Source organism: Rhinopithecus bieti, unplaced genomic scaffold (assembly GCF_001698545.2).
Source record: "Rhinopithecus bieti isolate Rb0 unplaced genomic scaffold, ASM169854v2 scaffold_41082, whole genome shotgun sequence".
Classification (NCBI taxonomy): Eukaryota; Metazoa; Chordata; class Mammalia; order Primates; family Cercopithecidae; genus Rhinopithecus; species Rhinopithecus bieti.
In genome coordinates, this window is record NW_016817890.1 from 565374 (window position 1) to 592102 (window position 26729).

The following is a 26729-nucleotide window of genomic DNA, read 5'->3' on the forward strand; positions in this document are numbered from 1 at the left end:
TGGGGCTCTCTGGATTCGGGGCTGTACCCACTGAAGCAGGGGCTCCTGAGGACAGGGCTGTGCCCCATCTCCCCCAGGCTGGGGACTCCTGAGGGCAGGGCTGTGCCCCATCTCCCCCAGGCTGGGGACTCCTGAGGGCAGGGCTGTGCCCCATCTCCCCAGGCTGGGGACTCCTGAGGGCAGGGCTGTGCCCCATCTCCCCAGGCTGGGGACTCCTGAGGGCAGGGCTGTGTCCCCATCTCCCCCAGGCTGGGGACTCCTGAGGGCAGGGCTGTGTCCCCATCTCCCCCAGGCTGGCGGCTCCTGAGTGCAGGGCAGGGACTTTCTCTAGGTCAGGGCTCATCTCCCCCTCAGTCAAAGGACCCAGTGCCTCTCTCCTCTACCAGCCCAAGCCCAGCCCTTCCTCTCAGAGGGGCGCAGCATCAGAGGGGTCCAGCCCAGTACTGTGGGATGAGCTGGTGTGCCTGGCTGGATGTGGGTATTCCCGGTAACCTTGGTGTAGGGGCCGCACCCCAGGAGCTGGCTTCCTGGTCTCAGCTGCCCTGCCCACCCAGCAGAGTCTGGGGGCAGGCCTTTCCTAATCCTTCGTCCTGCTGCTGCTCGTTGGAGGGTAGAGCAGAGTGAGTCACACATCTGCGTCTGGGCCCGTCCTCTGCCTCCTCTCCTCTCATTACCTGCTTCCTGAGCTCCCTGAGAAGTCATCCAGGAGCTCCCCGAGAAGCCGTCCAGGAACCATGCTCTCAGGGCCTCCCCATCTGCTTCAGCCTCTTTGTCACCGCCTGGACCACCATCCCTGCTGTTTCTCAGGTAAGAGGCTAGTGATCTAAGGGAAGGGCTCAGTTTCGGCCGCTTTGTCTAGCTGCCCTGCAGAATCCTCAAGGCTGCTCAGATTCTGGAAGGGTCCGCAGAGCTAGGTAATATCTGGTTTCCCTCCTGTTGGCACCCCCTCAAGGACACGTGGCCCGTCTTTGTTGCCCACAGACACAGCACAATCCTCCCACCCTTCAGGGTCATTCACACACACTCACTAACAGACGCGGCATCCCTCACTCACCACACAAAACACATCTGCGTCACCCGCAGAACCCCTTCACAACATACAACAGACCCTCATCATCCACAGATACAACCCATGACCCTCCCTATCCACATACACGAATGGCACCAACGGACAATATTGCCTCACGTGATGCAGATCCTAACCCAGGGGAAAACATCCTTACAGACACACAACATGCACAACCGCACGGACAGACACACACCCCAACCGGTAAGACCCTCCACCCACTCACTGCAAACAAACTTACTCCGCAAGGTCTCACAAATATCTTCACACACACACACACACACACACACACACAGAGCAATGCAACCACCTGTACATATCACAGAACTCCCCTTCCCCCAGATGCGCCCGCCCTACTGTTCAGTCAGTAGGTCGGTAACCCCATCCCCACTTCTCACCCTCTCGAGCTCATGCACTGGCAGCCAGGGCCACACAGCGGAGCAAGAAGGGCAGAGCTGAGCCAGGGGTCCCAGTCGCACCAGAGAGCATGACAGGAGAGGCTAGCACTCCCAGCTGTTTCAGTCCTGCTTCCTATAGCCCTAGGACTTAGAGCACTTTGATAATAAAAACACGGGTGGATCACCTGAGGTCAGGAGTTCCAGACCAACCTGGCCAACATGGTGAAACCTTGTTTCTACTAAAAACACAAAAATTAGCCGGGCATGGTGGCAGGTGCCTGTAATCACAGCTACTCAGGAGGCTGAGGCAAGAGAATCACTTCAACCCAGGAGGCGGAGGTTACAGTGAGCTGAGATCCCAGCACTGTACTCCAGCCTGGGCACAGAGGGAGACTCTGTCTCAAAACAAAACAAAACAAAACAAAACAAAACAAAACAAAAAAACTCCCAGCTACCAGCATTTACTACATGCCTCCTGGGAGCCAAACACCATGCTCAAGGCTTTTACAAGCATTATCTTTTATTTTTTGAGATGGAGTTTTGCTCTCATTGCCCAGGCTGGAGTGCAATGGCGCGATCTTGGCTCACTGCAACCTCCGCCTCCCAGGTTCAAGCGATTCTCCTGCCTCAGACTTCCAAGTAGCTGGGATTACAGGTACGTGCCACCATGCCCGGGTAATTTTGTATTTTTGCAGAGATGGAGTTTCTCCATATTGGTTAGGCTGGTCTCGAACTCCTGACCTCAGGTGATCCGCCCGCCTCAGGATCCCAAAGTGCTGGGATTACAGGCGTGAGCCACCGTGCCTGGCCATAAGTATTATCTTATGCAGTTGTGTAAAACCTTTGTGAAGTAGGTATTATTATCTTCATTTTACAGCTGTGGAAATAGGCTCAGAGAGGTTAAGAAACTTGCCTAATGTACCACAGCTAAGAGGCTGTAATGAAATTTAAACTTAGGTGAGTCTGGTCCCAGAGTCCACCTTTCTTTTTTTTAAATGCTTTACTATTTACTTACTGAGACACGCTCTTACTCTGTCATCCAGGTTGGAGGGCAGTGGCGGCACGATCTCAGCTCATGGCAGCCTGGACATTCCAGGCTCAAACGATCCTCCCGCCTCAGTCCCTTCATGAGTAACTGGGACCACAGGCACGCACCACTATGACCAGTTAATTTTTATATTTTTTTGTAGAGACAGGGTTTCGTCATGTTGCCTAGGCTGGTTTTGAACTCCTGAACTCAAGCAATCTTCTCGCCTTGGCCTCTCAGAGTGCTGGGATTGCAGCAGGCATGAGCTGCCGCACCTGGCCTCATGCTTCTTTTTTTTAATTAAAAAAAAAAATGAGAGGTAACAAATTAGCAAGTTAAAAGTTCAATAGACATAAAAGAGTACATAGAGAAAAGACACTCTCCTATCCTTGTTCTCCAACCACCCTATCTCCCTCTTGGAGGAAGCCTGAGTTACTCTAGAAGACCTCTCTCTCTCTCTCTCTCTCTCTTTCTTTTTTTTCTTTTTTCTTTTTGTAGAGATGAGGTCTCACTATAATGCCCAGGCTAGTCTCAAACTCCTGGGCCCAAGTGGTCCACCCGCCCTGGCCTCCCAAAATGCTTGGACTACGGGAGTACACCACTGCACCTGGCTGGAGACCTTTCTTTTAACCACTGAGTTAGTTGGTTTTGACAGTTACATTTCATACCAATGTCATAGCTTTCTAGTCTATGAAGCGTGCCCAGGCTCTGTGGGCTTTTCCAGGCCCTCCCCTGCCCAGGCAAAGCCAGTGGCCCCAACTAGGCTTCTTCCAACTTAAGTCCTCTGCTGCCCTAAACCTCTAGGGACATCTCTTCCTTTGAATTTCCTGGTCTGGATTGTTCTCCCTGTCAGGCCTCCCCCGCCAGGCCTGGCCACATCTCTGAGGCTTCCTCTCAGGATACAGTGCATGCCAAGGCGACCTTTCTTACAAGATAGGGAGCGGAGCAGTTCTTGCTTTGCTCCCGAGCTGAAGAGGGAGGGCCAGCAGGACTCAGCCCTGAGCAAGGGAGGGAAAGGATGAGGGAGAGGAAGAGGAAGAGGAGAGGAGAAGAGAGACGAGAATGATAGTGGCCAGGCGTTGTCCTTTACTGGCCTAATCCCATTGTGAGGGTGGCGGTGCTTCACAGATGAAGACTCTGAGGCTCAGGGAGGCCCAGGGACTTGTCCAAGGTGACACCGTTGTGAAGTGGCAGAGGTGAGATTTAAACTCCCAGAGTTTGAGGAAAGATGTGAAAGAGAGGGAGAGAGAGTCCAAGAGAGAAGCTGAGGTTGTGGTGAGGAGGAAGAGAAGATTCGGGGCTGTCCATCCCCAGGAGTCTCCCTGGGAACTTGCTGCCTAAGTAACTTTTGGGCTCTCAGAGACCTCTGGTTTTAGAGCAGTCCCCTTCCTCCCGTGCCTCTTTCTCTATTCTGTTCTTTTGCACTATTGTCTGTCCTTGGTATTGTCTATACCACCCCTTCTTAACTACTACAGCTTAATGGCAAGCCCGATAGATGATGTGGCATATTCCTGGACTTTTCACTTTCTCATTCTCCAGATTCTCTTTGCCAATCTCAGGCTTATGTATTTATCTTATAGAATACAAGATAAATATAATCTATAGAATAATATTACAAAACACTTGTGTATCCACTGCAGTGTTAAACATTACAGATATAATAGAAGCCTCCTGGCCGGGCGCGGTGGCTCACGCCTGTAATCCCAGCACTTTGGGAGGTCAGGGCGGGTGGATCACGAGGTCAGGAGATCGAGACCATCCTGGCTAACAGGGTGAAACCCCGTCTCTACTAAAATACAAAAAAAAAAAAAAAAAAAAAATTAGCTGGGTATGGTGGAGGGCGCCTGTAGTCCCAGCTACTCGGGAGGCTGAGGCAGGAGAATGGCATGCGGAGCTTGCAGTGAGCCGAGATCGCACCACTGTACTCTGGGGCCTGGCGACAGACAAGACTCGTCTCCAAAAAAAAAAAAAAAAAAAAAAAAGAAGCCTCGCTGTGTACCACCACTCATTCCACCCCCCTTCCTCAGAGGTAATCATATCCTGAATTTGCTTTATATATATGCATGTGATTGCTTCTCCAACATAATATGTTAAGAAATGTTATCGGCCAGGCACGGTGGCTCATGCCTATAATCCCCCGCACTTTGAGGCTGAGGTGGCGGATGCCACCTGGGTTGGGAGTTTTGAGACCAAGCGTGAACCAACATGGAGAAAGCCTATCTCTACAAAAATACAAATTAGCCAGGTGGTGTGGTGCATGACCGTATCCTAGCTACTTGGGAGGCGAAGCAGGAGAATCGCTTGAACCCGGGAGGCCCGGAAGGGTTGCGGTGAGCTGAGATTGCACCACCGCACTGCAGCCTGGGCGACAGAGTGAAACTCCATCTCAGTGGTGTGCGCCTGTGGTCTTTGCTACTCAGGAGGGTGAGGTGGGAGGATGCCTTGAACCCAGGAGGTGGAGGTTGTAGTGAACTGAGATCATGCCACTGCACTCCAGCCTGAAGTCCATGAGCTTGTCTCAAATACATGAACTTGTATCAAAAAGTATAATTTAGCCTCTGCAATATGCTTTTTTAGTATCGCATTATGTTTATTTATATTTACTTATTTATTTAAAATGGAATCTCACTCTGTTGCCCAGGTTGGATTGCAGGGGCACCATCTTGGCTCACTGCAACCTCTACCTCCTGGGTTCAAGCAATTCTCCTGCCTCAGCCTCCTGAGTAGCTGGGACTACAGGAGTGCACCACCATGCCTGGCTAATTTTTGTTTTAAAAAGTAGAGACAGGGTTTTACCATATTGAACAGGCTGGTCTCGAACTCCTGACCTCGTGATCTGCCTGCCTCGGCCTCCCAAAGTGCTGAGATTACAGGCGTGAGCCACCGTGCCCGGCCGCATTATGTTTATTATCCTTGTTAATATACGCAGCTCTTTTCATTTTAATATATGTGCAGGATCGCACTGAAGAACCATACAAATGTCTGTTTCCTTATTTCTGTGTTTAATATTTTTGGTAAATACCTAGAAAAAATGTACACATTTTCAACTTTATTATACAATTATTTTTTTTATTATTTTATTTTTCTTTTAATTGGCATGTCATCTGGCAAGCATTTATTATGAAAGTAACTTCCAAAACAGTAGTGGCAATTGCACTGTCTTTTGGCAGGGTAGTAAGAGTTTCCATTGCTCTGTATGCTCTCCAGTATTTGGAATTGCCAGACTTAAATTTCTTCCATTCAGGTGGGTGGTGATTGTTTTAACTTAGGCTCCTGATTTCCTGAAATGTTGACTATATTTTTATATTTCTTGGTCATTTGGGCTTTTCCTTCTGTGAATTGCCTATTCCTTTCTTGACTCATTTTTCTATTGGGTTTTTCTTCAGTTGACTTATAAAATTTATATTATAAAATGCCTGAAAATTCTTTGTTGTATGTGTTGCAAATATCTTCTCCTGTTTTGTGACTCTTCATCAATTTTTGTTTTTTGGTTTTTTTTTTAGATGGAGTTTCGCTCTTGTTGCCCAGGCTGGAGTGCAAAGGCGCGATCTCCCGGGGTCCTCCACCTCTAGAATTCAAGTGATTCTCCTGCCTCAGCCTGCCGAATAGCTGGGATTACAGGGGCCTGCCACCACACCCAGCTAATTTTTTTGTATTTTAGTAGAGTTTCACCACGTTGGCTGTGCTGGTCTTTAACTCCTGACCTCAGGTGATCCACATGCCTTGGCCTCCCAAAGTGCTGGGATACAGGCATGAGCCACCATGCCCAACCTGTTTGTTTGTTTTTTGAGACAGAGTCCCCCTCTGTCACCCAGGCTGGTGTGCAGTGGCAAAATCTTGGCTCAGCACAACCTCTGCCTTCTGGGCTCAAGTGATTCTCATGTCTCAGCCTCTTAGGTAGCTGGGATTACAGTCATGCTCCACCACACCAGGCTAGTTTTTGTATTTTTAGTAGAGACGGGGTCTCGATATGTTGTCCAACTTGGTCTCGAACCCCTGAGTTCAAGCAAACTGCCGGCCTCATCCTCCCAAAGTGCTGGGATTACAGGTGTGAGCCTCTGCTCCCGGCCATTTTTGTATTTTTAGTAGTGATGGGGTCTTGCTATGTTGCTCAGGCTGGTTTTGAACTCCTGGGCTCAATTGATCCACCTGCCTCAGCCTCCCAAAGTGCTGGGATTACAGGTGTGAGCCATTGCACCTGGCTTTCGTCTGTTTTACAGTGTCTTTTAATGTACACAGTTTTCAAATTTCTATGGTCAAATTTATCCAGTTTTTCTTTATTATGTGTGATTTCCATGTCTTAATTTAAGAAGTTTTCTTGGCTGGGCATGGTGCTTCACGCCTGTAATCCCAGCTCCTTGTGAGACCGAGGTGAACAGATCACTAGAGGCCAGGAGTTTGAGACCAGCTTGAGCAACATGGAGAAATCCTACCTTTACAAAAAATACATGGTGCCTCTATTCCTAGCTACTCAGGAGGCTGAAGTGGAAGGATCTCTTGAACCCAGAGACAGAGGTTGCAGTCAGCTGAGACTGCACCACTTCACTCCAGCCTGGGTGATGAGCAGGACTTTGTCTTAAAAAAAAAAAAATTGGGGGCTGGGCATGGTGGCTCACGCCTGTAATCCCAGCACTTTGGGAGGCCGAGGAGGGCAGATCACAAGGTCATGAGATTGAGACCATCCTGCCGAACACGGTGAAACCCCGTCTCTACTAAAAATAGAAAAAATTAGCTGGGCGTTGTGGCGGGCGCCTGTAGTCCCAGTCACTCGGGAGGCTGAGGCAGGAGAATGGCGTGAACCCAGGACGTGGAGCTTACAGTGAGCCAAGACTGAGCCACTGCACTCCAGCCTGGGCGACAGAGCGAGACTCCGTCTCAAAAAAAAAATTTTTTTTTTCTCTCACCCCTAGATTATAAAGATACTCAACTCTATTTTCTTCCAACATTTTGTGTATTTTGTTTTTCACAGGTTGTTATTCCATTTGGAATTTAATTCTGGATATGATATGAGAGATCTAATTTTATTACTATTTTTTCCTTAATGGATAGCTAATAGCTTGCACTATTAGTGGCTATTAGTAGCTAATATCTACTCTTCTTGATCTGTAATGGCAACTCTGTCTGTCAAGTTTCCATAGATGAGCTCTTTATTTACGGAGTCTCTGTTTTGTTCCTTTGCTCTGTTTATTCCTCCTTACTTCAGTGAGTAGCCCTTTTCTCATCAGTAAATGGAGGATAGTGTGGGTGGAAGAATACCACAGGGAAAAGAGGATGGGTTTTGGAATCACTATGATAATATCACTCTGAGGGCCAGGCAAGGTGGCTCACGCCTGTAATCCCAGAACTTTGGGAGGCCAAGGCAGGCAGATAGATCACTTGAACTCAGGAGTTCAAGACCAGCCTGGGCAACATAGCGAGACCCCATCTGTATAAAAGAAAAAAATACCACTCTGTATTTTATTTATTATTTGTTTATTTATTGATGGATTGACATGGAGTCTCCCTCTGTCACCCAGGCTGGAGTGCAATGGCACGATCTCGGCTCACTGCAATCTCTGCCTCCCAGGTTCAGGCGATCCTCCTGCCTCAGCCTCTGCAGAAGCAAGGATTACAGGTGTGTGCCACCACCCTGGGTTAATTTTTGTATTTTTATTAGAGATGCGGTTTTACCATGTTGCCCAGGCTGATCTTGAACTCCTGACCTCAGGCAACCCGCCTGCCTCAGCCTACCAAAAATGCTGGGATTATAGGTGTGTGCCACCACGCCCAGCCCCACTCTGTCTTAATACTGTGACTTTAAAGTAAGACTTGACATGTGATATGAAAAGCCCAAGGCCGGGCGCAGTGGCTCAAGCCTGTCATCCCAGCACTTTGGGAGGCCAAGACGGGCGGATCACGAGGTCAGGAGATCGAGACCATCCTGGCTAATACGGTGAAACCCCGTCTCTACTAAAAAATACAAAAAAACTAGCCGGGCAAGGTGGCGGGCGCCTGTAGTCCCAGCTACTCGGGAGGCTGAGGCAGGAGAATGGCGGGAACCCGGGAGGCGGAGCTTGCAGTGAGCTGAGAGCCGGCCACTGCACTCCAGCCTGGGCGGCAGAGCGAGACTCCGTCTCAAAAAAAAGAAACGTCCTTTCAGGTACCCTCGTTGTTCACTCCATGCCCTTGTTCTTCAACAATGTCTCAGCTACTCTCGGCGCCTTGCTTTCTCATTTGCAATTTTAGGATTAGCCTGTAAATTTCTGGGAAAACTATTGGGATTTCGATTGCACTGGCTCTGAATTTAGAGATTAAATTGGAAAGAATTTGTATTTTGATGATATTGACAGCCTCATGCATGAATATAGTACATCTACCCGTTTATTTCTTTTTTTAAAAAAATAATTTTTGTAATTTCCTTCATCAAGATCTTGCACATCTTGAGGCTGGGCACAGTGGCTCACACCTGTAATCCCAGCACTTTGGGAGGCCGAGGAGAGCGGATCACCTGAGGTCAGGAGTTCCAGACCAGCCTGACCAACATGGTGAAACCCTGTCTCCACTAAAAAAAAAAAAAAAAAAAAAAAAATTAACCAGGTATGGTGGTGTGCACCTGTAATCCCAGCTACTGGGGAGGCTGGGGCGGGAGAATTGCTTGAACCCAGGAGGCAGAAGTTGCAGTGAGCTGAGACGGTGCCACTGCACTCAAGCCTAGGTGACAGGGTAAGACTCCATCTCAAAGATCTTGCATATCTTTGGCCAAAAAAAGAAAAAACAAAAAAAGCCAAAATAGTTTTCTTGCCGTTATAAGTTGTGTCTTCTTAAAAATACCATTTTCTGTTTAATTGCTTGTTTATAGGAGCATGATTGCTTTCTACATGTTGATTTTATATCCAGAAATCTTGTTTAAGTGCTGTTTTGGTTCTAATAATTTTTCTATGGAATTGCTGCAATTTTTCTACATAAATGGTCATACTGTCTGTGAAGATAACAGTTTTCCTTTTCCTTCCCAATCTTTGTAATTTTTTTTTTTTTTTTTTTTTTCAAGACGGAGTCTTGCTCTGTCACCCAGGCTGGAGTGCAGTGGCGTGATCTCCGCTCACTGCAAGCTCCGCCTCCTGGGTTCACGCCATTCTCCTGCCTCAGCCTCCCGAGTGGCTGGGACTACAGGCTCCCACCACCACGCCTGGTTAATTTTTTTCTATATTTAGTAGAGACGGGGTTTCACTGAGTTGGCCAGGGTGGTCTTGATCTCCTGAGCTCTAACCCTAACCCTAACCCTAACCCTAACCCTCGGCCTCCCAAAGTGCTGGGATTACAGGTGCGAGCCGCCGCGCCTGGCCATAACATTTTTTTCCTTTGGTCTGATAGTCTTCACAACATAATAAGGTTGTGATTATTCCTATATGATTATTCCCATTTGAAAATTAGAAAACAGGCTTGAAGAGGTAATTTGGCTTTTTCAAGTTCACACAGAAAACAGGTAGCATCAAGATTTGAACTCAAGTCTCTGATTCTAAAACCCGTACCTTTTCCTTATGGTATTCTTTCACCCACATTGTCCTCCATTTGCTGATGAGAAAAGCAACACTCACAGCAAGGAAGTGTCCACAACTCTCTTGGCAAAGGACAGGTTTTGAGAGCAGAAAGAACTGAACAACCCTTTTATAAATAGTTGTGCAGGACTGCCCTAGTTTAGTGTATCTGGGTCCTAATTCCAGCTCTGTTACCTACTAGCTATGTTACTTGGATAAATCACTTCCTCTCTCTAATGTCATTCATTCATTCAATAAGCTTTATCCAGCACCTGCAATGTGCCAGGCAATGTTCCCGATCTTGGCAATAATCTCAAGGAGATTACAGTCTAGTTGGGGAGAAGATAATGAGCAAAGTAAATAAATAAATAAAATACATGTTATATTAGATGTGATAGGTGCTGTGGAGAAAAGGAAAGCAGGATGAGAGCCTGGGAATGTGGGGGGTGGCTGCAACTTATTCAGGTGGTCAGGAAAGGCCCCACTGAGAAAGTGGCATTTGAGGAAAGACCGAACTTTGAGTGTCTGAGGAAGAGTGGTCCAGGCAGAGAGAACAGCAGGTGCAAAAGGGTGAGGTGAGGCCGGGCACGGTGGCTCATGCCTGTAATCCCAGCACTTTGAAAGGCCAAGGTGGGTGGATCACTTGAGGTCAGGAGTTCAAGACCAGCCTGACCAACATGGTGAAACCCCGTCTCTACTAAAAATACAAAAATTAGCCAGGCATGGTGGTGTGTGCCTGTAATGCCAGCTACTTGAGAGGCTGAGGAAGGAGAATCGCTGGAACCCAGGAGGAGGAGGTTGCAGTGAGCTGAGATGGCACTATTGAACTCCTGCCTGTGCGACAGAGCGAGACTCTGTCTCAAAAACAGACAAAAAAACAAAAAAGGAAAACAAGAGGGTGAGGTGAGAGTGTGTTGAGGAAGGGCAAGAAGACCAGAACGACTACAGTGGAGGGAGCGAAATGTAGGGGATGAGGTGAGGTCTTACAGGGTCTTGCAGGTGCTTTAAAGGACTTTGACTGCTCCTGTAAGTGAGATGGAAGGCCCTGGGGGGCTTTGAGCAGAGGAGTGATGTGCTGTGACTGATGTTTAATAGTTCAACCACATTGCTGTGTTAAGAACAGACTAGGCCGGGTATGGTGGCTCACACCTGTAATCCCAGCACTTTGGGAAGCCGAGGTGGGCGGATCACGTGAGGTCAGGTGTTCGAGACCAGCCTGGCCAACATGGTGAAAACCCATCTCTACTAAAAATAAAAAAATCAGCTGGGCGTGGGGGTGCACACCTGTAATCCCAGCTACTTGGGAGGCTGAGGCAGGAGAATCGCTTGAACCCAGGAGGTGGAGGTTGGAGTGAGCTGAGATCATGCTACTGCACTCCAGCCTGGGTGACAGAGTGAGACTCCATCTCAAAACAAAACAAAACAAAACAAAACAAAACAAAACAAAACAAAAAACCCCAGACTAACGGGATGTGAGTATGGAAGCAGGGAGATGGTGGGGAGGCTGCAATCCAGTGGGGAGGTGGAGGGACTTGGACCGGGGCTGTAGCAGTGGAGGTAGTGAGAAGTGGCAAGATTTTGGATCTATTATCTACCTACCTATCTATCCATCCATCATTTAAAGTTTTTTTTTTTTTTGAGATGGAGTCTCGCTCTGTCACCCAGGCTAGAGTGCAGTGCGGTGATTTTTGGCTCACTGCAACCTCTGCCTCCTGGGTTCACGCCATTCTCCTGCCTCAGCTTCCTGAGTAGCTGGAATTAACAGGCAGGTACCACCACGCCCAGCTAATTTTTATATTTTTAGTAGAGACGGGGTTTCACCATGTTGGCCAGGCTGGTCTCGAACTCCTGACTTCGTGATCTACCTGCCTTGGCCTCCCAAAGTGCTGGGATTACAGGCGTGAGCCACTGCGCCCAGCCCATCATTTAAAATTTAAAGTAAATTTATTTATTTTAAAATTTAAAATAGGTTTGATGAACGAATTTTTAAAATGTCTTATAAACACAAACATAAAGCAACCCCTGGCCTGGCATGGTAGCTCAGGTCTGTAATCCCAGCACTTTGGGAGGTCAAAGGTGGGTGGATCGTCTGAGGTTAGGAGTTCGAGACCAGCCTGACCAACATAGTGAAACACTGTCTCTACTAAAAATATAAAATTAGCTGGGCATGGTGGCACATGCCTGTAATCCAAGCTACTTGGGAGACTGAGGCAGGAGAATCATTTGAACCTGGGAGGCAGAGGTTTCAGTGAGCTAAGATCGCGCCATTGCACTCCAGCCTGGGCAACAAGAGCAAAACTCCATCTCAAAAAAATAAAAATAAATAAAAAATAAAGCAGCCCCTAAAATAAGCAGTCTCCTACTTTCCTGACGATAAGATGTCAAAAGAGATTTTTTTTTTTCCCCCGAGACGGAGTCTCGCTCTGTCGCGCAGGCTGGAGTGCAGTGGCACGGTCTCGGCTCACTGCAAGTTCCATCCCCTGGGTCCATGCCATCCTCCTGCCTCAGCCTCCCAAGTAGCTGGGACTACAGGTGCCCGTCACCACACCCAGCTAATTTTTTGTATTTTTAGTAGAGACGGGGTTTCACTGTGTTAGCCAGGATGGTCTCATCTCTTGACCTCGTGATCCGCCCACCTCAGCCTTCCAAAGTGCTGGGATTACAGGCGTGAGCCACCTCACCCGGCCAGAAGAGATTTTTTAAAGGCCAACTTGAATATATACAAGCTATCAGGAACATAGCTAATACACTAGAGTTTTTCAGTCCCAGCACTATTAACATTTGGAGCCAAATGATTTTTTTTGTTGCAGGGGCTGTTCTGTGCGTTGTAGTATTTTTAGCCCTATCCCTAGCCTCTTCCTACTAGATGGCAGCAGCACAACCCCACTCCCACCCCATCTGCCAGTTGTCACCACCAAAAATGTCTCTCGACATGGACGGTTGTCCCCTAGAGGGCAAAATAGCTCCCGGTTGAGAACCTCTGATATAGTAAAATTCCTACCTATTACACACACACATATTTTGGAGACAAGATCTCACTCTGTCACCCAGGCTGGAGTGGCAGTGGTGTAGTCACGGCTCACTGCAGCCTCAACCTGCTGGGCTCAAGTGATCCTCCCACCTCAGCCTCCCGAGTAGCTAGGACTACAGGCGTGCAACACCATGCCCAGCTAATTTTTTCTGTATTTCTTGTAGAGACATGGTTTTACTGGCATGAGACACTGTGCCCAGCTTTACTTATAATATTTAATTTATTCTTTTAATTACTTATCTACTTAAATATTTTGGGCAATAGCTCGTTATTTTATAAATACTACTTTTTTGCACTCAAATTTCACAAAATAAATGTATAGGCATCTTTTACGCCAGCATCTTCATTGTAATAGACCCTTTTCTGTCATTTAACAGAGCTTTCCAGGCTGCATCATTTTCACTTCCGTCTATATTGAATGAGATGCAGCACTTAACATCCCAATAAGATGCTATCACAGGAAAATTACATCCCAAGACACAATTAGCCACTACATAATATTGGGACAGTTTTCTTTTTCACTGCTGTTCTGATCTCAAAAGCTGAACAAGTATTGCTTTAAAAAACAAACACAAAATTGAATTTCTTTTAAAAACAAACAACAAAAAAACCTTTCTTATTTATAAAAAATTGAAAACCGCTGGGCCTGGTGGCTCACGCCTGTAATCTCAGCACTTTGGGAGGCTGAAGTGGGTGGATCACTTGAGGTCAGGAGATCGAGACTAGCCTGGCCAACATGGTGAAACCCCATCTCTACTAAAAATACAAAAGTTAGCCAGGCATGGTGGCAGGTGCCTGTAATCCCAACTACTCAGGAGGTTGAGGCAGGAGACTCACTTGAATGCAGAAGATGGAGGTTGCAGGGAGCCGATATTGTGCCATTGCACTCCAGCCTGGGTGACAAAAGCGAGACCCCATCTCAAAAAAAAAAAAAAAAAAAAAAAAAAAAGAAAAGAAAAGAAAACAAGTGCAACATTACATTTAAAGATATAATGGATCCTCATGTACCTTTAGCAAGCTTCAACAATTACCAGCCCACTTTTTTTTTTTTTTTAAGAGACAGGATCTCACTCTGCCACGTAGGCTGGAGTGCAGTGGCATGATCATGGCTCACTGCAGCGAAATTTTAAAAGTTTTTGTAGAGATGGAGTCTGGATATGTTGTCCAGGCTGGTCTCAAACTCCTATCCTCCAGTGAGGACCACCTGGACCTCCCAAAGTGCTGGGATTATAGGTATAAGCCACCATGCCTGGCAATCCTCAATTTCCCTTCCTTCCTTCCTTTCTTCCTTCCTTCCGTCCTTCTCTCTCTCTTTCTTTATTTTTTTGACTGGGTCTCACTCTGTCACCCAGACTGAGTGCAGTGGTGCAATCTTGGCTCACTGAAATCTCTGCCTCTTGGGTTCAAGCGATTCCCCTGCCTCACCCGCCTGAGTAGCTGGAATTACAGGCATGTGCCACTACACCAAGCTAATTTTAGTATGTTTAGTAGAGACGGGGTTTCACCATGTTGGCCAGACTGGTCTCAAACTCCTGACCTCCAGTGATCTGCCTGCCTCGGCCTCCCAAAGTGCTGGGATTACAGGCATGAGCCACCATGCCTGGCCCAATTTCTTTCTTTTTTTCCCCTCTTGTTTGAATCAGGATCCAAGAAGATTCATGTAGCAATTGGTTGCTATGTCTCTTACTTCGAGTTCTCACTGTGTTGCCCAGGCTGGTCTCAAACTCCCGTGTCAAGTGATCCACTCACCTCAGCCTCTCAAGGTGCTGGGATTACAGGCGTGAGCTCCTACGCTCGACCTCTTAATTCTCTCTTAATCAATAGTTTCTCCCTATATTCTTTTTTTTCTTGTTTAGAATTTATTTATTGAAGAAAGCAGGTCATGTGTTCTGTATGTTTCTTGTGCGTTAGTTGAGTGCATCCCTGTGATTTGTTTTCTTCTGTAACAGGAGTCAACCAGTGGTTAAACTTGCTGATTCTGTTTTGGTTTCCTTGGCAAGACTGTTTTATAGGTGGTGGTGTGAATTGTGCACGCTCAAACACAACTTCATTAGAAAAGTTTTCAAACATACACAAAAAGAGAAGGAAGAGTACAAGAAATCCTTGTGGTAGTTTCCTATGGCTGCTATAAGAAGTTACCACAAACTTAGAGGTTTAAAATAACACATGACTGGGCGCGGTGGCTCATGCCTGTAATCCCAGCACTTTGGAAGGCTGAGGCGGGTGGATTGCTTGAGGTCAGGAGTTTGAGATCAGCCTGGACAACATAGTGAGACTGAGATCGCGCCACTGCACTCCAACCTGGGAGACAGAGCGAGACTCCATCTCAAAATAAATAAATAAATAAAAATCAATCAATCAATAAAATAAATAATTTGCCACATTCTCTATTTCTCCCCTCTCTCCCTTCATTCCTCTTCCTTTCTTTTTTCTTCATACTCAGTATCCATCCTTCTTTATTTCTTCTCTTTGTTTTTCTTACTCTCTTTCTCCTTCCTTTCTTCTTATTTTGCTGTATTATTTTAAAGCAAATTCCACATATATGGACATTTTGTGATATAACTGTAACACCATTATCTCCTAATACTATTATCAAGAATTCCTTAGAATTATCTAAAATCCTGTCCATATACCAGTTTCTGTGATTTTCTCAGACATGTCTGTCCTGGGTATTTTCTGTTTTCTCCTCCAGACCCACTCTGGGAATGGTGGTGCATGACCAGAGCACACTCCACCCTTCTTCACCCACCTCTGTGCCCCGGAGGCTGCCCTGTATGGACCACATTAATGGTTCCTTTGTTTCTGGTTGGGCTCAGCCAACTGGTGGTGCCGATAAGAAGGTAAGACGTCAGAGGATGAGAGAAGAGAAAGGTTTGAGTATTTATTTCCTGGTTCCCTCCCTGCCAGTTGCAGGGTCAGCTGCAACTTCTTTTTTTTTTTTGAGACAGAATCTCGCTCTGTCACCCAGGCTGGAGAGCAGTGGCTTGATCTCAGCTCACTGCAACCTCTGCCTCCTGGGTTCAAGCAATTCTCCTGCCTCAGCCTCCCAGGAAGCTGGGATTACAGGTGTGTGCCACCAGGCCCGGCTGATTTTTGTGTTTTTAGTAGAGACAGGGTTTCACCATTTGGCCAGGCTGGTCTCAAACTCCTGACCTCAAGGGATCTGCGCGCCTCTGCCTCCCAAAGTGCTGGGATTACAGGCATGAGCCACCATGTTCGGCCTCTGAAATCTCTTTTAATCTGGAAGAATCTCCTCCCTGTTTCTTGTGTGCTTTTATTTCATTTTCTTTTTAACCTTTTTTGTTTTGTTTTGTGTTATAGAGACAGGGTCTCCCTGTTTTGCCCAGGTTGGTCTCAAACTCCTAGGCTCAAGGGATCCGTCTGCCTCAGCTTCCCAAAGTGTTGGGATTACAGGCATGAGCCACTGAGCCTGGCCCTGTGTTTGTTTCTGTGTTCATACGGTTGATTTCTGGAGAGAACTGGCTTCGTTGTCCGGTAGAATGTTCTATATTCTGGAACTGGCTGATTTCTTCCTTGTGAGGTCCTTTAATTTATTCCTCTGTCCCCTGTATTTTCTGAAAACTGAGGTTAGACCTAAAGGCTTGATTAGATTCAAATTTGGACATATTTGCTTGTTTTTTTTTTTTTTTTTTTCCCACCCAGACTGGAGTACAGTGGCACTATCTCAGCTCACTGCAACCTCCGCCTCCTGGGTTCAAGCAATTCTCATGCCACAACCTCCCAAGTTGCTGGGATTACCAGCAGTAATCAGCAGGTGTGTGCCACCATGCCTGGCGGTTGGTGTTTTTTTTTCTTTTTTCTTTTCTTTTTTTTAAGTAGAGATGGGGTTTCACCATGTTGGCCAGGCTGGTCTCGAATTCCTGACCTCAACTGATCCGCCCGCCTCGGCCTCCCAAAGTGCGGGAATTACAGGCATGAATCACTGTGCCCGGCCAAATTTGGACATATTTTCAAGTGGAGCCGACAGAGTTTGCTGACAGAATGGATGTGGGGTGTGAGAGAAAGCTTCGGACTCAGTTTCCTCATTTGTAAAATATTGATAGTAATACCTGCCTACCTACCCTGCTTATTGATAATCTCAAAAGATGTGCTGATCTGCAGCTGCCACGTGTGTGCGTGGAAGGGACTGTACTGGAAGGCAGGCCGAGCCAACAGTCCCGGACCTTGAGCCAGGTGTCCTGGCGACTCTGGGCAATGGAGGCTGGTTGATCCTGGAGGTCCCTCCCAGGCTTGCTGTCCCTCCTGGAGGGTGGTGGCTGGAGGAGGGCTGAGGTGAAACTGTTTTGGAACCAAGGATCTGGGCTGGGGAGCAGAGTTGAGGCCTTGCCTTTCAGGTGAGCAGTTTGCATGAAGGCTAAGTTCATGTACAGACCATGTCCTCATATTTCAGGGCACTCGAGGCTCAAAAGGCCTCTAAGGGAGACAAGAAGAAATGATCAAACTGAGCCTGTTTCTTTTCTTTCTTTCTTTCTTTTTTTTTTTAAATATAAAGATGGGGTCTCACTATATTGCCCAGGCTGGTCTCGAACTCCTGGGCTCAAGCAATCCTCCTGCCTTGGTCTCCCAAAGTGCTTGGCCTGAGCCTGTTTCCATGTGCCTGGCAGGAGGCCTGGGCTGCATTTTGGGGATCGGGAGAGTGCGTGTGGTGGGGGAGCATGGAGCAGTATGGACGCATGAACTTGAGGAAGGAGGTGAGCCTGGCACGGTGTGAGTGAGGGGAGACTGGGCGTGAGTGTGCAGGTATCTGGAGGAACACAGTGAGAGTGGGCATCTCTGCATGGGAGTAGGCACTGAGTGTATATGAGTGTGCAAGTGTTATGTGGTCTGAGTGTGTCTGCCTGTGTGTGATGTGGTGCTGGAGATGGAGGAGGGGGCAGATGCTTGGCTCTAGTTCTACATGACTGAGGCAAATGTTAAAAGTGGTTTGTCCTGGCCAGGCGCGGTGGCTCATGCTTGTAATCCCAGCACCTTGGGAGGCCGAGGCGGGTGGATCACTTGAAGTTAGGAGTTCAAAACCAGCATGGCTAACATGGTGAAACCCCATCTCTACTAAAAAGACAAAAATTAGCCGGGCATGGCAGTGCATGCCTGTAGTCCCAGCTACTCCAGAGGGTGAGGCATAAGAATCACTTGAAACTGGGAGTCAGAGGTTTCAGTGAGCTGAGATTGAGTCACTGCACTCCAGTTTGGGGGACACAGTGAGACTCTGTCTCAGAAAAAAAAAAAGTATTTTATCCTTTGAGAGCCATTTTTGGCTTTGATAAGGGACATTAGGAGGAGGAGCCTGGCCCAGATACCCAGAGTGGAGCTGAAGCTGGATGCCGATGCAGGCCCCCGACTCTGCTTACACCTGCCTTGCTGTGGGACCCTGGTCCTGTCAGGCCTCAGTTTCCCTCTCTGTGTAGGAGGTTGTTGGGTCGGCTGATGTATCTGAGGGACTTGCTTCCTTAGACAGGGTCCATCCCAGTGCCTGCTGCCTGGGGGTGCTCAGATGGTGCTTGTTGGTTGGTTGAAGGAATGAGTGGGTAAATGGACTGGAAACTGAGGCAGAGACTCTGGCTCACCTCTCACTTATGCACACGGGATGCCCCCACCGGCTCACTTTCACACATACCCCCACACCCACACTCACACATTCATGTGTGTTCACCCTCGATTGCCCACCCCTCTTCACCCACACGCTCCCACAAACTCACACGCTGCCCAACCCAGGCTCAAGGTCTCAGGGAGCTTCCACCTCCACCCCCACAGCTCTGTTCCCATGGGGTTTCTGGGCTCAATGCTTCTTGGTCTCCGGGGATGCCCTGCCCAGTCATGCCGCTGACCACAGTGACTCTTCTGAGCTCCTCTCTTCTCCCTCCACCTCATATCCCAGCGGGCATTCTCTTTCCTCTACTCCCTTTCTTTTATTTTCTCTCTCACCCCCATCCAGAGACACACAGACCCAAATGCACACTGGCACATGCTCTCCGCCTGTGTCTCCTCATCTCGTCTTTTGTCTTGGACCTTCCCTTGTCTTTGTCGCTGAGTCTCCTTGTTCCTCTCATCTCTCCCGGCGTTTATATCTGTCTTTTTCCCTGAGCCTCACTCCCTCCATCCATTCCTCCGCCCTCTCATTTTTTTTCCCTGACTCCCTCCTGCCTCCTCCCTCTCTCCTTTGATTTTCCTGGTCCCTCATGTCTCCTCCCTCCTCTTCCTCACTCTCATGCTCCCTTTCTCCCTCTCTTGAGTGCATGCACTTGCTTTCTCTGTCTTGCTTTTCCTCTTTCTCACCTCAGCTCCCTGGCCTTGGGCACTGCCTACAGTCCGCGTCCCTCGCTCTTTATGAGAAGTCTCCGGGCAGTGCCCAGGTCCTGGCGGCCCAGCTTGGAAGTTCCTGTGGCCCCTTGAGAGGCCCTAGGGCCATAGCATTTCCTCCCAGGGGTGACTTGGTAGTGATACGCTGTTTCCTCACTTCTGCAATTGCCAGACAGCACAGAGGCTGAGGCTGGGGCCAGGACCCAGACAGAGACACACAGTTCCTGCAGCTGAAGCCGCTGCCCTGCTACAGGTAAGGGGGACTCCTGGCCCCTGCTGGGCAAGGGGGAGGCACAGAAAATGTCCTCAGGAGGCAAACCAAGGTCATGCCCCAGGCTGCACCTAAGCAGATGGGCGCTTCTATTTTTCTTTTCTCTTTTCTTTTCTTTTTTCTTTTTCAGACAGGGTCTCTCACTCTGTTGCCCAGGCAGAATTGCACGTGGCACTGCGGCCTGGACCTGCCAGGCTTAGGCGATCCTCCCACTTCAGCCTCCCAAGTATCTGGGACTACAGGCGTGCTGTACCATGCCTGGCTAATTTTTGTATTTTTTGTGGAGACAAGGTCTTACCTTGTTGTCCAGACTGGTCTCCAACTCCTGGGCTCAAGCAATCAGCCTGCCTCGGCCTCCCAAAGTGCTGGGATTGCAGGCGTGAGTCACTGTGCTCGGCTGCTTCTGTTTTTAAGGGATTATTCTGGCACCTTTCTCAGGCCCAGAGTCTCCTGTTTAGAAATAACTTCTAGTGTCCAAACATTCCTGGAGAACCCAGCACCCAAGTTTGGCTTTTCCGAGGCTGGGACAGTGCTGACCCACAGACGCCACTGGGAGGTGGCGATGGTGGTGATGGGGGCAGCTTGGATCTCAGGGAGCCAAATGACATCTACTTGACTAGCTGTGTGGTCTTGGCCAAGTTACGCTCCATCTCTGTGCAGTTTTCTAAATTGTCAAATAAGGATAATGCCATCTCCCCCACAGAATTGTCGGGACATATAAAGGATTTGGTACAGGGCGGGGTACTTAGAAACTCACTAAATGCTAGGTTTGTGGGGTGGGGAAGGGGGTGCTGAAAATAACCAGGTTCTTATACACACGGCCAAGCCCACAACCAATGGCCCCTATCAGGTCCCAGGTGCTGGGGACAGGGCCCAGGCTGGCACCTGCCATCCTCCGCTGGCAGGAGGTCCAGACGTGGGGCTGTGTACTCGCTTACTTGTGAAATATGACAGAACCGGCAGGCTCTCTCCCCACACCTCTGGCTCCTCTCCTTTAGCTCTGACTGAATACCCAGCTGTGTTCCAGGTGTTTGGCGTGGTGTGTGTGTGTGTTGGGGGAGGCGGTAGGGGTGGGAGGTGTGTTGGGGGATGCTAGGGAAGCAAAAGAGACACCACTATCTTTAGGTCCTGACAAACCAGCCAGAGAAAGAGGTCAGCCCCTTAGATGACTGGGTCCTGGGCCTGAAGTGGGCATCTGGGGTTTCGATCTCAGCTCCTGCTGACAAGCTGGGGCCTTGAGTCGTTCAGAAGTTCCACTTTCCTCCTTTGCAGATTGCAGGTTAAAATACTGACCTCTGTGGGCTGGGGGCTGGGCGCGGTGGGCTCACACCTGTAAGTTCACCAGCACTTTGGAGGCCGAGACGGGTGATCACGAGTCAGGAATCGAGACAGCATCCTGGCAACACCGTGAAACCCCGTCTCTACAAAAAATACAAAAAACTAGGGCCGAGCGACGGTTGCGGGCGCCTGTAGTCCCAGCTACTCGGGGAGGACTGAGGCAGGAAATGGCGAACCGGAGGGGCGGAAGCTTGGGCAGTGAGCTGAGATCGGCCACTGGGCATCCATGGGTCCTGGGTGAGTAGAGGGCGAGACTCCGTCTCAAAAAAAAAAAAAAAAAAAAAAAAAATACTGACCTCTGTGGGCCGGTCGCGGTGGCTCACGCCTGTAATCCCAGGACTTTAGGAGGCCGAGGCGGGTAGATCACAAGGTCAAGAGATGGAGACCATCCTGGCCAACATGGTGAAACCCCATCTCTACTAAAAATAACAAAAATTAGCTGGGCGTGGTAGCAGGTGCCTGTAATCCCAGCTACTCGGGAGGCTGAGGCAGGAGAATTGCTTGAACCTGGGAGGTGGAGGTTGCAGTGAGCTGAGATGGCACCGCTGCACTCCAGCCTGGGTGACAGAGCGAGACTCCGTCTCAAAAAACAAAACAAAACAAAATACTGACCTGTGAGTTTGAGGGTAGGATGAAGTAAGAGGTGGTGTGGGGCAGTGCTTTGTCAATTGGAAAATGCTGCACAAAGGGGACTGATGCATTCCCTCTAATGCTGACTCTGTGATGCCTGCTGTAAACGCCTTACGGATGAGGAACCTGTTTTGTTCACTGTTGTATCCTTTATCCTTAGCACAGGGTTTGCAACATAGCATATGCTTAGAATATGCACAGGACAGATGAATGACGAAGCGGTTTTGCAGTTGGAAGGGAATGGACGGTGAACCAGAGGTCCAGTATCTGGTCCCAGCTCTGTCCCCGACACTGTGTTCACCTTGGGAAAATCCCTTCTCATCTCTGGGCCTCAGTTTCCCCATCTGGTCATTGAAGGAGTAAGGAATTCACAGTTTATGTTATCAGTGACAAAATGCGCCTACAGGACTGAGTTTTCTCTGATTGGTGGTGGGAAGTGGGTATGAGGAGAGGTTGGGATCTTGTCCTTTTACAGGGAGCCCCTTCCCACCCTAGGCCTTGTTGAAGAGGACGGCCTTCTCTTTCTTGGTGGCATCCCCCACTTTCCTGTTCTGATCCCTTAGGTGGGTAGAGGCTTGGGCCTCCGAGGGCAACAGTGGAGCAGGAGCCTGGCAGCACCCCTTGATGGGCCTAGAGGTGTGGTCTGGGTCAGGAGTGGAGCCAGTTCCCAAAGGGCAAATGCTGGGACCCTGCTGTAGCCCCCTCTCTGACCAGCCCCTCTTGGGTTCCTTGACAGCATGATGAGAGCGGGGAGAAGCCTCTGGTGTGTCTTTGTGTGTGCATGTGTGTCTGTGGTTATGTGGGGTGTCTGGCTATGTCTGCCTGTATCTGGAATGATGGGCCAGGAGCATAGCCAGGCTGCATGTGGCCTGCTCCAGCCAGACAGCTCCCCTCCCAGGAGCAGATGGCCCGCAAAGCCAGCTGAGAGGCTGATATGCCTCTGTGTGTCTTCAGCCGAGGGGAATCACAGCCAGATTCTGTGTGTGTATTTGTTTGTGTGTTTGTGTGTGAGAGAGAGAGACAGAATATGCAGGGGGAGGATCCCCACTCAGCCGCCCCTCCCCACTCCCTTGGTTTTGCAGAAGGGGGATCATCAGGGCCTGGGTTTGGCGTTGAGCCCAACTGGCTAACGGGAGAAGCATGTCAAAATCAAATTTGTGCATACCCTGCGCCGCCCACTCCGCCCCACTTTTTTTTTCTTTTGAGACAAGATCTTCCTCTGTCATGAAGGCTGGAGTGCAGTAGCATGATCACAGCTCACTGCAGCCTCGATCTCCTGGGCTCAAGCAATCCTCCCACCTCAGTCTCTCAAGTAGCTGGTACCATAGGTGCACACCATCTTGCCTGGCTAAGTTTTGTGTGTGTGTGTGTGTGTGTGTTTTTTGTAGAGGTAGGGTTTGACATGATGCCCAGGCTGGTCTTGAACTCCTGTGCTCAAGCAATCTGTCTGCCTCGGCCTCCCAACGTGCTGGGACTATAGGTGTGAGCCACTATGCCTGGCCCATGCCCTCTCCACCTCCCCCCTATTGTTTTTTAAGAGACACAGTCTTGCTCTGTCACCCAGGCTGAAGAGCAGTGGCATGATCATGACTCACTGCAGCCTTGAACTCCTGGTCTCAAGCCATCCTCCGGCTTTAGCTGCCCAAGTAGCCAGGCACATGCCACCATGCCTGGCTAATTTAAAAAACAATTTTTTTTTTTTTTTGTGAAAATGGGATCTTGCTATATTTCCCAGGCTGGTCTTGAACTTCTGGCCTCAAGCCATCTCCCACCTTGGCTTCCCAAAGTGCTGGGATTACAGGCGTGAGCCACTGCACCCAGCGTGCACTACCTTTTACAGTTCATAAAGTCCATTTCAATGTATCAAGTGCTTTACTGTTTACCAAAAACTGTCACCACCAATAATCTCACTTCCTTTTTTTTTTACAACAATGCTTTGAGATACGCAAGGCACAGACACCGCATTTTGCAGATAAAAACCCAAGGCTCAGAGCTGGAATGAGGCTCACTCAAGTTATGTGGGTGAGTGGCACAGCTGAGGCCAGAGCCCACATCCCCCGGTTTCGGTTCCTATGCTTTCTCTCTGGCTAACCTCGATTGCTTCTAGGAGACAATGTGTAGCTGGCTTGGTGCATGGCCAATTCGGTTGCTGCTTTATTCACTTATTCAACAAACATTTTCTGAGGACAGCAGGGAAGGGAGTTCACAGTTCCTGAGTAAATTGCTTCACTCGGCTCTCACAATCACCCTGTGAGGAAGGTTTTATTACTATCATTTTGCAGATGAATAAAGGGAGGCTGGGAGAGCCAAGGATCACATAGCAAGGAAAAGCAGACCCAGGTGCAGACTCAGGTCTGTGTGACTCCAGGGCCTGTGCCCAGCCCTGCTTTTTTCCCTAGATGGGGTCCTGGACTGGCCACGAAGACACCAGCAGGACTCAGGAACTCCCAGGCTGGGAAGAAGTCAGCGTGATTCCTGGTATAACAGAGGCATGGCCAGGTGCGGTGGCTCATGCCTGTAATCCAGCACTTTGGGATGTCGAGGTGGGCGGATCACCTGAGGTCAGAAGTTCGAGACCAGCTTGGCCAACATGGTGAAACCCTATCTCTACTAAAAATATAAAAATTAGCCAGGCGTGGTGGCATGCGCTTGTAATCCCAGCTACTTGGAAGGCTGAGACACGAGGATCGCTTGAATCTGGGAGGTGGAGGTTGCAGTAAGCTGAGATTGTGTCATTGCACTCCAACCTGGGTGATAGAGTGAGACTCTGTCTCAAAAAAAACCCACCCACACACAAACAAAAACCAGAGGCATAACAGAGGCATGATGTGCCCAGTGCTGGTGCAGCCCAGAGGAGGTGGTTCCTCCCTCCCTCTTCCTGGCCCTGTCCTGGAAGCAAAATTGGGTAGGGTAACTCAGACAGATACTACCTGGGTATCTGGGAGCCAGGAGGAGAGACCCAGGCCAGACTTGGGGTTTCCTAGGCCAGCTGAGCAGAGGCTGAATCTCATCAATGTTATATACATATCTGGGGCCAGGGTGAGGTCCCCAGTGAGAAGGAACACTGGGTAACTGTGACTGGCACCCAGATCATCATCATCCCGGGTGCCCTAGACCCTGTCCTTAACCTCTCCCGGACATGGTGCTCCATTCATCAGTCAATAAATGTGCATGGTCCCTTGCACTGGGAATTGTGGGAGCCTGGCACAGAATTCCCCAGAGGTCAGGATTTCTGCTCCCTTAATTCATCCCTCAAATCCTTCTGCATCTTGGAGAAATGGTATTGAAACCACTCTGTGAGAGGTCTCATTAGAGGGTGTGGCCGGCACGGCCAGGACGGGGCACAAATGTCAGGCAACAGAGCATGTCAGAACAGGAAGTAACTCATGTATTGAGCACCTTCTATATGCCTAGCACTGTAGAGGTTGTCTGTCTTCAACATCAGGGCTATGCTGTGAGGTCATTTTTTTTTTTTTTTTTTTTTTGAGATGGAGTCTCGGTCTGTCACCCAGGCTAGAGTGCAGTGGCACAATCTCAGCTCACTGAAACTTCCCCCTCCCGGGTTCAAGTGGTTCTCCTGCCTCAGCCTCCCACATAACTGGGATTACAGATGTGTGCCATCACGCTCAGCCAATTTTTGTATTTTTAGTAGATATGGGATTTCATCATGTTGGCCAGGCTGGTCTCGAACTCCTGACCTCAGGTGATCTGCCTGCCTTGGCCTCCCAGAGTGCTGGGATTACAGGTGTGAGCCACCCCATCCAGCCTAATTTTTATTTTTAAGAGATAGGGTCAGGCCGGGCACGGTGGCTCAAGCCTGTAATCCCAGCACTTTGGGAGGCCGAGACGGGTGGATCACGAGGTCAGGAGATCGAGACCATCCTGGCTAACACGGTGAAACCCCGTCTCTACTAAAAGTACAAAAAAACTAGCCGGGCGAGGTGGTGGGCGCCTGTAGTCCCAGCTACTTGGGAGGCTGAGGCAGGAGAATGGCGGAAACCCAGGAGGCGGAGCTTGCAGTGAGCTGAGATCCGGCCACTGCCGTCTGGCCTGAGAGACAGAGCTAGACTCCGTCTCAAAAAAAAAAAAAAAAAAAAAAAGAGATAGGGTCTTGCTGTGTTGCCCAGGCTGGAGTGCAGTGGTATGATCATAGCTCACTGTAATGGACCCAAGTGATCCTGCAGCCTCAGCCTCCATAGTAGCTAGGACTGCAGGCATGTGCCACCATGCCTGGCTAATTTTTTTTTTTTTAATTTTTAATTTTGTAGAGACAAAATTTGGTTATGTTGCTCAGACTGGTCTTAAACTCCTGGCCTCAAGCAATCCTCTTACCTCAGCCTCTCCAAGTGCTGGCATTATAGGTGTGAGCCACCTTTCCAGCCTCAATGTTGATGTTATTCCTGTTTTATAGATGAGGAAACCGGGACTGGTCCCAGGGAATCTAAAAGCTGGAAGTGGCTAGAGCTGGGGCATGAGGGTTTGGAAACAAAGAGTGAGGGACACTGCGACTGTGTGTGTACGGAGGCTCACCTGTCTATTTAGTCAATATTTCTCATGTGTTTGCTATGTAGGAGGCCCTGTGATGGGTATTGGTGATATGTCAGAAGCCTTGGCCCTGGGGAGTTCACAGTCCAAAAGGAGAGAGAAATCAACAGCTATGATAATGCAATGTGATATATTGTTAAGGGAACTTGAGGTGGAACTTCCAACTCTGTCTAGGGTAGGGAAGTAAGAGGAACAATAGTCAACATTCAATGAGCTCTCACTATAGACCAGACCAGGCATCTTCTTTTTTTTTTCTGAGATGGAGTCTCGCTCTGTCATCCAGCTGGAGTGCAATGGCGTCATCTTGGCTCACTGCAATCTCTGCCTCCTGGGTTCAAGCGATTCCCCCGCCTCGGCCTCCCGAGTAGCTGGGATTACAGGCATGCGCCACCATGCCTGGCTAATTTTTGTATTTTTAGTAGAGATAAGGTTTCACCATGTTGGCTAGGTTGGTCTCGAACTCCTGACCTCAAGTGATCTGCCCGCCTTGGCCTCCCAAAGTGCTGGGATTTCAGGCGTGAGCCACTGCGCCCGGCCCTGATAAGGACTTTATATACATTCTTTCTTTTTTTTTTTTTTTTGAGACAGAGT

General features: G+C 48.9%; 1 protein-coding gene across 1 annotated transcript in view; it reads left to right on the plus strand.

Annotated features, from left to right (window-relative positions):
- Positions 1-595: 595 nt before the first annotated feature.
- The window catches only part of PTAFR (platelet activating factor receptor), a 51520-nt gene continuing 25386 nt past the window's right edge, over positions 596-26729 (plus strand). The window contains exons 1-3 of the mRNA XM_017856398.1: positions 596-807; positions 15729-15876; positions 19527-19607. The gene's annotated coding sequence lies outside the window, so the exon portion shown is untranslated. The remainder of the gene's footprint in view (positions 808-15728; positions 15877-19526; positions 19608-26729) is intronic.